We start from the raw sequence: 9,768 nt of genomic DNA, 5'->3' as shown, positions 1-9,768 counted from the left end.
GAGAAATAAGTAGTCAGCAACCCAGAGTTTGCCATCCAGGAACTCAAAACTCCTCCTTGCACTGGTCCACCAGTAACTCTGACTTCCAGACCCACAAGAGAAGTGGGTCTTGCCAACTGCTTCAGGATGGAAGTTTGCTTCTCTCCATGTAAAAGTCCCCCTACTCTTCACTTGTCCTTTAGGTCTCACTGGAAATGCGAGGCTTCATCTTCTGAGAAGCCTTCCCTGATGCCACCTAGACAAGCTAAGGTATTCTCGCTGTTCTTTGAGCACCTTCTAACTTCTCAGTCAAAGCAATGATCATACTTTATGTTACAGGTTGTTTAATTTTTCCACACATTTGAATTAGCAACACAAGAGTAGGGGCTGAGTTGATCTTGCTCATCATCCTATCTCCAGAGAGCCTCCTCCCGCCTGCACATCTCAGGTACTTACTTATCGGATGTACTTGAAGTACCTTTCTTGAATGTTCTTAAGGGTGGCAAGAATTGAATACTTCCGGTTTATAGCACATAGGACTGTTGCTCAGAAGTTTTCAAAAACAATAAATAGTGTAAAAAATAAACAAAACAGTGAAATAGTAACCATTTCTACCCCTAGCACAATTGCAGATTTGGTAAAGAGTGAAAACAAATATTTCCATTCAAAGGACCTTAGCCTACAGAGTATGGGTCGGCAAACTTTTTCTGCAGTGTCAGTAAATATTTTAGGTTTCGGGGGCCATGTGGTCACTGTTGGAAGTACTCAGCCCCACTGTGGGAGTGGGGAAGCTGCAACATGGACCCACGATATGTAGACTAATGGGTGTGGCTGGGTTCCAGTAAAACTTTATCAACACTAAAATTTAAATTTCATATCATTTTCCTATGTCATGAACTATTCTTCTTTTGATTGTTTTCAATCATTTAAAAATGTAAAAGTATTCTTAGCTCATGGGCTTGGCCAAAACAAGCAACGGCTGGACTCAGCCAACGGGCTGTAGTTTACGAACCTCTGTCAGAGACATTTTTGACAGAGAAGAATCTCTGGCTTTGGTTCATTTCTTTAGCCCCTCTACCCATTCAGTGCAATATCTATTCATAAGCACCTACTATGTGCCCAGCACTGGGCCAGAGACTGCTATGAGGCAAAGACATTTTAAGACCTGCTCTCTGTCTCCAAAGCCACTCGACATGGACCCAAATAATGGTGACATCAGTCTGGCAGTGTTAAGTGTCCTAGAGAATCCACAAACTGTGGCTGCAGCCTTTGTTTGAGGGGGAAAGCACTTCACAACAAGGTGGCATCTGAGAGTTGGGTCATGGGCCACGCACCCAGGAACCACACAAACTGTGGCTGCAGCCTTTGTTTGAGGGGGAAGCACTTCACAACAAGGTGGCATCTGAGAGGTGGGTCCTGGGCCACGCACCCAGGAACCAGCAGCACTCAATCTGGCTGGGGCCCCGGATGAATCCCACATGGAATGCCGGGCATCGGGCTGTGCGAGGGACCCTCAGGGGCCAGCATAAAGCTTAGTCTGGTGGGCAACCAAGAACCAATGTTGATGATTAAACTGGTAGTAACAGTATATTCGTTTTTGAATGTTCTAACTTTCAAACCATTAAAAAGTGACTTCTGAAGCTATTTGAATCCCTTTTCTGTTACTAATTTACTAAATATTTCACCTAACAAACTTTCTGAGAAAAATGCATTGAATTCAAGTAAAACTAGGAGGAGAAAATGCCATTGGTGTATTTTAGAAAAGGTTAGCGTTTTCCCAGGCCAGACTTTATAAAAGGAGTTATTGGATAGTAAAAGAAAACATAAAGCAAGAATAAAATGATAATTTCAAGTATTTCTTAGATTTTCTGAAAATTCTGAACTATCTATCCCACAATGTCCTCCAATAATAAATAATAAACTCCCGAGGAGGTTCCTGAGGAGAAAATTACTCAATATTAAACTGCCCCTTTCCTTTTGGCTTTGAAATGGGAGTCTTGTTAGGAATGATGAATAGGAAAATAATAAATCACCCTTTCATACCAAGATAAAATATAGGAGGCAGGAAAAATCAACTCAAGTTACAAGGATGAAAACTAAATTTTCCTTCCGTTGGTTATAAAATATCACATTGTTCATCCAACCAAAAATTCAGGACGAGTCTCTTGGAGTGCCTCCTATTAAAAGATACCATCTTGAGACGCAAGATGCTCAGGAATGGAAGTGACATTAATCTGCATGCAGTGATCACCTCCCTCATGCTGATGCACTGGCTAATGAGAGATAAGGAGTCCGACTGCTGGCGCCCAGATGAGGGGGCTGTCAGCAGTCAGGCAGGGCACAGCAGCTCTCTTTCCTTTCAGGAATTCACCTGCTGCTTTTTCCAGCCTGCTTTACTTTCCCCTGGTCATAGGATAAATGGATAAGGGACTCAAGTGCAGGTTGAGCAGCAACCAGTGATGAATTTGTACAAACCACAGTGGTGCGATATTGACATTTCTAACTATTTATTTTAATTTTTTGAATATGACATATATATGGTTCTAATGTCAATAATTATAAATAGATATACAATAAAAACAAAACTCCCTCCCATCACTCTCCCCCAACCTCTCAGTTCCTCTCTCAATAGGTAGCCTATGTTATCACAATTTCCTAAATACAGATGACGTACATATTTTGCCCTTTGACCCATTTTGTGATCCATGAGATAAAAACGGAGATGGTTAAACTGGAAGTGAGAAGGACCCAGCCACACACACACACATACACACACACACTTTTTCCCCTCAAAGCTATCTTCACTGATACTTAAATTTAGTTCCTGGTCCTGACTTCCCCAAAGCCCATAGGTTAATTATCTCTTTTTAGGGGTACCCTATTGGCCTCTCCTTCATTAGGCCCCATATCCTCTTCTCAGAGTCCAACATTCGTTCTTTCTGCATCAGGCCCCAAGGACAACTCTATCCTCAGTGAAGTCATCCTTTCCGATCATAATTCAGAGCAGTTTATCTCCTCATGGTCTTGAATTTCTGGATTCCAGAATTGGATTTTGGATCTACCCCCTTAGGTTCTGAGGAAGCATTCCTGAAACTAGATAACCCCTGTGGTTATATTTGCTAAGCCATTTACCAAAAAAAAATCCAAGAAAAGAATCAGAGACATCTTCACAATTTTGGAAAACCTCATTCTTTTTATAATGTCACAGAAACCAGAGGGACCAATAAAATGGGCCTCTCAACTCTAAAGGACTCAGTCTCCAATTCAAAAGAGACATTAAATATTCACCTACTCAGATATAGAGCAGATACAGAGGCCCAGCTCCTACCCCAGGAAAGAGATGATTTAGCCTTAGGGTTGTGGCATCGAGATCAATGGTTGGGCATAAAACATATTTTTATTGATACCTGGTAACCTAATGATAATCATGAAGCTATTCTTTTATGGCAACTTTTCTTTCCTCCTTTCAGGAAGAGCATGGTGTGGGGTATCCATCTGTGGACAGTGGTGGTATTTGGGAGACTGGGCACATCCAAGTTCAAGGCTCATAGATTTCAAGTGTAGACTCTAAAATGGAGGTGTTAGCCTTCATTTCCAATCTTTCTAGCACAACAGAAACATTTTTTTTTTCCTTCCCAGAACAGAAAAGCAATCTTCTCCCAAAGATGAGTCATAAAACTGTTGATGGTTTAGAAATAGCAGCCCATCACTACTCTAAACTGTTCTGGTTAAGAAAATGTTGGGGACAGGCTCAGCCAAAGGGCTTCCCCTTACTAGGACAGCATGGAGAAAAAGGGAGACATGAAGAAATGAGTGGAAAGGAACCAGAGAGAAGAAAACTGCAAAGATAGGAAGCAAAGCATCTCTGTTTTGCTCAACGTGACAAGAGACTTAGTGTTTCATGTTTTCCTACAGCCTTTCCTGTCCTAAAGAGAATCCACTTTAAAAGATAATATTCATTGTATTTGAATCTTTTCTTAAATGAAAAAGGCCTTGAAAAATGTATTTGCATCTCAAGAGTTGAAACTAAATATTTTCCTGTATTGATGAGAAGATCAGAGCCATGGACAGTCAAGGCAAGAAGGAGGCCAGGCACCTCCTCCCAATCCCCCATCCCCATTCTCTATATGAAAGTTCCTGCCCTAGACATTTTGTGGTGCCAGGATGGTGGTGGCCAGAGGTGACTAGCAAAGGCACCAGCTTCCTTCTGTCTACCAGCCTTCGCACAGCACCCAAGGCAACAGCATTCATCTTCCAGGTGAATCACATTTCAGAGTGTCATTGTCTTTTTTTTTTCTATACAGCCCCACTCCATCCATCCAACATGTTCCAATATCTTGCTGATAGGTGTAGTTGATTGAATAATGGCCACGCAAAGAGTTTCATGCCATGTCCCTGGTATCTATGAATATATTATCTCACACAGTAAAATAAACTTTCAGATTTGACTAAACTAAGTGTCTCAAGTTGGGAGATTATTTTGGATTATCTGAGTAGGCCCAGTATAATCACAAAGGTCATCATAAGAGTGAGGCAAGAGGGTCAGAGGGAGAGAAAGACATGTAACAACAGAAGCAGAGTTGAGAGAGAAATTGAGATTTGTAAATGGAGTAAGGGGCCAGCAGCCAAAGAATGCAAGCAGCCTCCAGAAACTGGAAAAGACCAGGAAAGGGATTACACCCTAGAGGCTCCAGAAGGAACATAGCCCTGCCAACACTTTAATTTTAGTCATAGAAAACCCAATTTGGACATTTGACCTCCAGAACTGTAAGAATAAATTTTTTATAAGCCACTAGGTTTATGGTATTTTGTTACAATAGAAAACTAATAAAATGTAAGTAAAAATTAGATCATCTACTTTGAAAAACTAGCAATATCTACAGAAGCTGAACATATGCCTGCTTCATGACTCACAATTCCACTCCTAGGTATGTACCCAACAAAAATATGTGTATATGTTCACGAAAGACATCTACTATAAAGTCTCTAGCAGCATTATTTGTAATGTCCCAAACCTCAGAATTACTAAATTTCTGTCAGCAGTAAAACAAATAAATTGTGGAATACTATGCAGCGAAAATATAAACCAACTATGACCATAGTTGGTAGGCATCTCTTAAACATATTCTAGTGAAAAAAAACCAGACAACAGTATATTCTGTATGATCCAATTGCTATAAAGTGGAAATGTAAGCAAAAGTAACCTATGCTGATTAAAGTCACTACTCTGCCTTACCCTCAAAGGGAGGATATGAGGGACTATTCTGGGGAGCCGATGATGTTCTGTCTCTTGATCTTAATGATGCTTCAGTTTGTGCAAAATCATTGAAACTGTAAAATGTGCACCTTTCAATATGTACTATATATTAAGAGAAACTGTTTTTCTAAAAAATAGGAGAAAGGAGAACTGTGCCTTCATGCAGAGCTGCCCAATCTCTCCCTGGGAACCTCCAATCTCTCCCAACAGACGGCTGTGGGCACAGGGCACAGATCCAGGATTCCATCTCCCTAGAGTCCAACTTTGGGTTAAAATGTCCTGTGAACTTGCTTTGCATATATTCACTAAAGAACACATTTCAGTTGGTTATTTTCCTAAATAAAGGAAGCCTGCCCATATTTAAGTCTACCTTCCCCTGGTGAGAACTCAAAACTACAAACTAATTTTGATTGCCATTATCTGAACACAAACAAAAAAGTGGTCATGGTCTTTTCTCCACCAGAGGATCCTTGATAAATGGAGTTAATTTTGTCTCTTTTTATGCCTCAGTTGAAGGTTAACGCATGAAATGTACTTCGTGAAATTTTGTTAAAGTTTATATTAATGTTTTAATAATAATATAATAAAGTTATAAACTTATAAAACCAAGAACGGTTGCTCCCACCAACACCCCAACCTGAAGTGAGGTTCTGGCTTTACCTACAGGGGGTACAGGGATGAGAAGGAAGAAGAACCGTGGGAGACAGACACATAGATCAGCCCGATGAATATGAACTGGAGGAGACACAGATGTGAACAGGGGGAACCAAGGGCCGGAATGTAGAGGATTTAGAGTGACCGTCTCCCCGCAGTGGAGAAGACCCTGCGGTCCCTGACCTGGGCCAGTCTCCCCAGCCAAAGCGCGGGGGCCGGGTTGGAGTGCGGAGGGGCTTACTTGTGGGGACAAAGCATGGGAGGCCAGAGTTTGGCGAAGCTTGGGAGGCCGGACTTTGGCCCTGGGGCCGGAATGGACTTTGGCCCCGCCGCCCCCACCTGCAGCGCAGCCCCGAGCCCGCGCGTCACTCCCAGCGGAAGCGCAGCGCCACCCGGGCGTCTGGCGAGGTGCGCGCCTCCCGGCCCCCACTCCGCCGCTTCGCGGCTCTGAGCCCGCCGCCAGCCTCTCTCAGACGAACAGGGGCGGGGACAGAGTGGCACCTACCCGGATCTGCGACTCCAGCTGCCGAAGACCACAATCCAGCCAAGACGGCGCCCTAGGGCCACTGGCGTGGAAGGTCCGAGCAGAGCCAGGGACGCGAGAGGAGCCGCCGCCGACTCGACAGCGCGTCCCAGGTCAGTGTGCGGCGCGGTCTCTGCAGGCTGCACTTGGGGAAACTTTGGTTTGTCGTGTCGGCTGCCGGGAAGAAGGCACCAAGGGCTCAGTCCGGGGCCCCGCGGCCTCTGTGCACGGCGCCTGGTCTGTTCAGGCCCTGGGAGCCCGCACTTCCCGCGTACTCTGACACTGCAGTGCCCCGAGCGGCGAGGGAGACCTGGTGCCAACCGAGGGACCCCGGGCTGCAGGGCCCTATCCAGAGACTGTGGCCCGCCATCCCGGGCTTTGCGGCGGCTCAGGCTTGGACCCCGCCGGGATGCGGGTTTCGCCTCCTTCTTCGCCTCGCCGCGCCGGGGGATGGATGAGGCCGCCCGCGGCCGCGGGATGTCTGGAAGGATCCTGGCAGGGACCATGCGAGCGCGGGTCATCGTGCGCGCGCCCGGACAGAGGAGGGCGCGGGTCGGAGGGTCCGACTTGGGCGCGTCTCTGCAGGTGCCTCGGGTGGCGGGGCTGTGGGAGGTGCAGGCTGAGCATGGAGGGCGGGCTGAGGGCTGCGGAGCAATTTGCAGCTACTGGTTCGACAAATGGGAGCCACACAGGGGCAGGGAGCCGGGTCTTGGCGCCTCTCGGGCGCACACACCTTTAGCACCTGAACCCCAAAGAGCCGGAGTCCAGACATGCGCCTGCCCCAGGATGGGGCAATGGCTGCTCCCCTCGGGCATGTCATTTCCCAAGGGAGGGCCGCGACCTCCCCGCGAGTGGCACGGGGACTGCTCCGCAGCGGCTCTGGGGCCGAACCCCTTTTTGTGGATGGCGATCGCTTCGGCTCGCCAGCTTGGCTCAGAGACGAGGCTACGAAACGCGCACCCCGCCCCCATCCGTGCCCCGGCGCTGTTGTCCCAGTCACCTTCCTTTGCCCTTCTCCGACAGCACCTCGGGCTCGCTCTCTCTTGTGCTTGGGAAAAACTGAGGAAACGAGCTCGGTCTCCAGAGCCGGCGGGGAACTGTGGAGACACTACCAAATCCTCAACATCTTGAAAATCCATCACCTTGGTTTCCTGAGACTTGGAGGTATAGGTTTGCGTTTCTGTGTGTGTTTGTTCCGGGGGCGGGTCGGGGGGGGGGCGTCTGCTGAGAGAGGTGGGGGTGTGGCTGCCCCAGAGCCCAGCAGCCCAGGGGCCTGGGGTACAGTGGAAGTAACTAGGAGAAGACACCAGCCCTTTTTGGGTATGTGTGGGAAATACAGCAAATCTTACGAGCTACTCCTCTCCCTGGGCAGTTTCTAAATATTTCTTACAAGCCCGTGCCAGGGAAGAACACTTTTCCTGACAAGTCATTATATTTCCTAGGACTGTCTCCCATCCATCTTTTGCCCTGGCAATGCCCCTTTCCTTGCATGGAGATGAGACAGATTTTGTTTGTGGCAGGCAGGCTTGCCTCATTCCAAGTGCAGCTGGCCTTTGCATCCTGGCCTTGGGCTGCCCTCTGGGACTCTGGCTTTTTGTAGCTCTGTCTCGGAAGGGCAGGGCAGCACACCTCCAGTCCCTGGTCCATTGTAACTCAAGGGAGTACTCTTCTGTGGGTACCTGGGCTCCCTCTGTGGCAGCCATCTCTGCCCAGCTCTCCCTGCCCCCGGCTACTTGAGCATCAGAAGTGATAACAAAGACAACCTGGTGGGAGCCTTAGGCAGGGGTCGATATCAAATAGGAAATGAGTCTGGAATGAGGAGTGAAGAATTTGCCACAAATTTTCTCCAAGTTTGCATAGGAAGCACCCCCTATTGAATATCTGGGAGTGGAGCCTGGAGCCTTATTTTTAACAAACTCTTCATGTGATTCTTATGCCTACAGAAGGTAGAGAGCCCATTGGTATAGAGACCTTGGCCTCACATTGTCCAGCTCCAGTCAGCCTAGAGGATTCTTATTTAGTGATGCTTGTTTAGAAATTAACATTTATTAAATTAAGTGGCAAATTAATTAGGAACTTTTAAATCCTCACAATCATCTACTGTAAAGTAGACTTTATCCCCACTTTGTAGATGAGGAAACTGAGGCTCAAAGGAACAGCTTCCCAAGGGTTGGTAACCCAGGTCTCTGACACACAGCCTGCTGCCTCCTCTGAGCACTTTGTCCCCTTGTGGGCAGCGCGAAGGCAGAGACTCTGGCAAGGATGAGGGGCTGAATCTAGAGCTTGAAACTCATTTGTTAATTTCCATCCCCTTGCTGCCCTCCCCCGCCATGGCCAGACAGCTGACTTTATATGAAGGAGTGCGGATCCCATTTGGAGATGGAGTAAGAGGCTCAAAGGAAAATAACATTTCTCTCAGAATGAAAGAAAAACTGGAGGTGGCACAGGGAGAAAAAGCTACAGGAAAAGCCAAGCCTATCATCTCCAAGATGGCTTTTAAAGCACCTCAGCCCATGTAGCACTGCAGAGTTAAGATACCACAAGAATCATGTTCTCAAAACAGGTACCCCACTTTGTGGGAAGCTGGCCATCCAGGACACAAGGAGACGTAAGATAAAGGGCACAGGAACATCTCAATGAGCCCCCATGAGCTGGTGAGTAAAAGAGTTCCCACACCTTTCCTTTCTCAGCCTCCTCATGTGCACAGAATAGGGGCCAGACCCACTGAGTGAGAGACTCTTCTAAAGCCAGTGGTGTTGTGGAGCAGGCTGTATCCTGCAAAGACACACACGGGGTTGCCATGCATAGGATCCGCACCAGACACTTTTACAGACTTATAATCAGTAAAATATGATTAACTGAAAAAACACAGTAAAGATGTCTTAACAAGGAGTGAAAAAACTAGAGTCCAAATGAGAGAGATGTGTGCAACAAATTGTCGGTATTTATGTAACTGAATAGCTTTGATTTCCTTCATAGGAACCGACAGCTGGCTGACAGAAAACTAATCCAGAGAGAGAAAATACTTAGGTGGAGTATGAAATTTTGAATAATGTTTTCAGGTAACTTTCTATTTCCATTCAGAGTGGGTGTCTGGAGGGGCAAATGTAGTTATGGTTTGAATTGCTTCATTTATCAACAGATATTTTTTAAACAGGGCTCATAATTCTAAGATCCAGTGCTTTTTACTTCTTTTTCCTGGCTTCCAGTCTCCTGGTAGTACAGCAGAGAGCTGGGGGGTCCACCATTCAGCCTGTAGACTCTCACTGTATCCCCGTTTTCAGCAAACTCTGTCTCCAAGTTGGGAGCCTTTCTCAACAACCTGTTCAGAGAATAAATCTTTGTTTTCTTGCCT

General features: G+C 46.5%; 1 protein-coding gene across 11 annotated transcripts in view; it reads left to right on the top strand.

Moving 5' to 3' along the window:
• Positions 1-6,277: 6,277 nt before the first annotated feature.
• Positions 6,278-9,768, top strand: part of ANKRD34B (ankyrin repeat domain 34B) — a 13,391-nt gene continuing 9,900 nt past the window's right edge. For 9 of the 11 annotated variants that reach the window (XM_025047879.1, XM_025047881.1, XM_025047877.1 and 6 more), the window contains exons 1-4: positions 6,278-6,526; positions 7,437-7,577; positions 8,977-9,067; positions 9,393-9,475. The gene's annotated coding sequence lies outside the window, so the exon portion shown is untranslated. The remainder of the gene's footprint in view (positions 6,527-7,436; positions 7,578-8,976; positions 9,068-9,392; positions 9,476-9,768) is intronic. The other 2 variants (XM_025047874.1, XM_015590322.2) reach the window with 1 other exon arrangement.

Source organism: Pteropus alecto, unplaced genomic scaffold (genome assembly GCF_000325575.1).
Source record: "Pteropus alecto unplaced genomic scaffold, ASM32557v1 scaffold20, whole genome shotgun sequence".
Taxonomy (NCBI): Eukaryota; Metazoa; Chordata; class Mammalia; order Chiroptera; family Pteropodidae; genus Pteropus; species Pteropus alecto.
The sequence above is the reverse complement of the archived record's forward strand: the minus strand, read 5'-3'. Positions and strand labels throughout refer to the sequence as shown.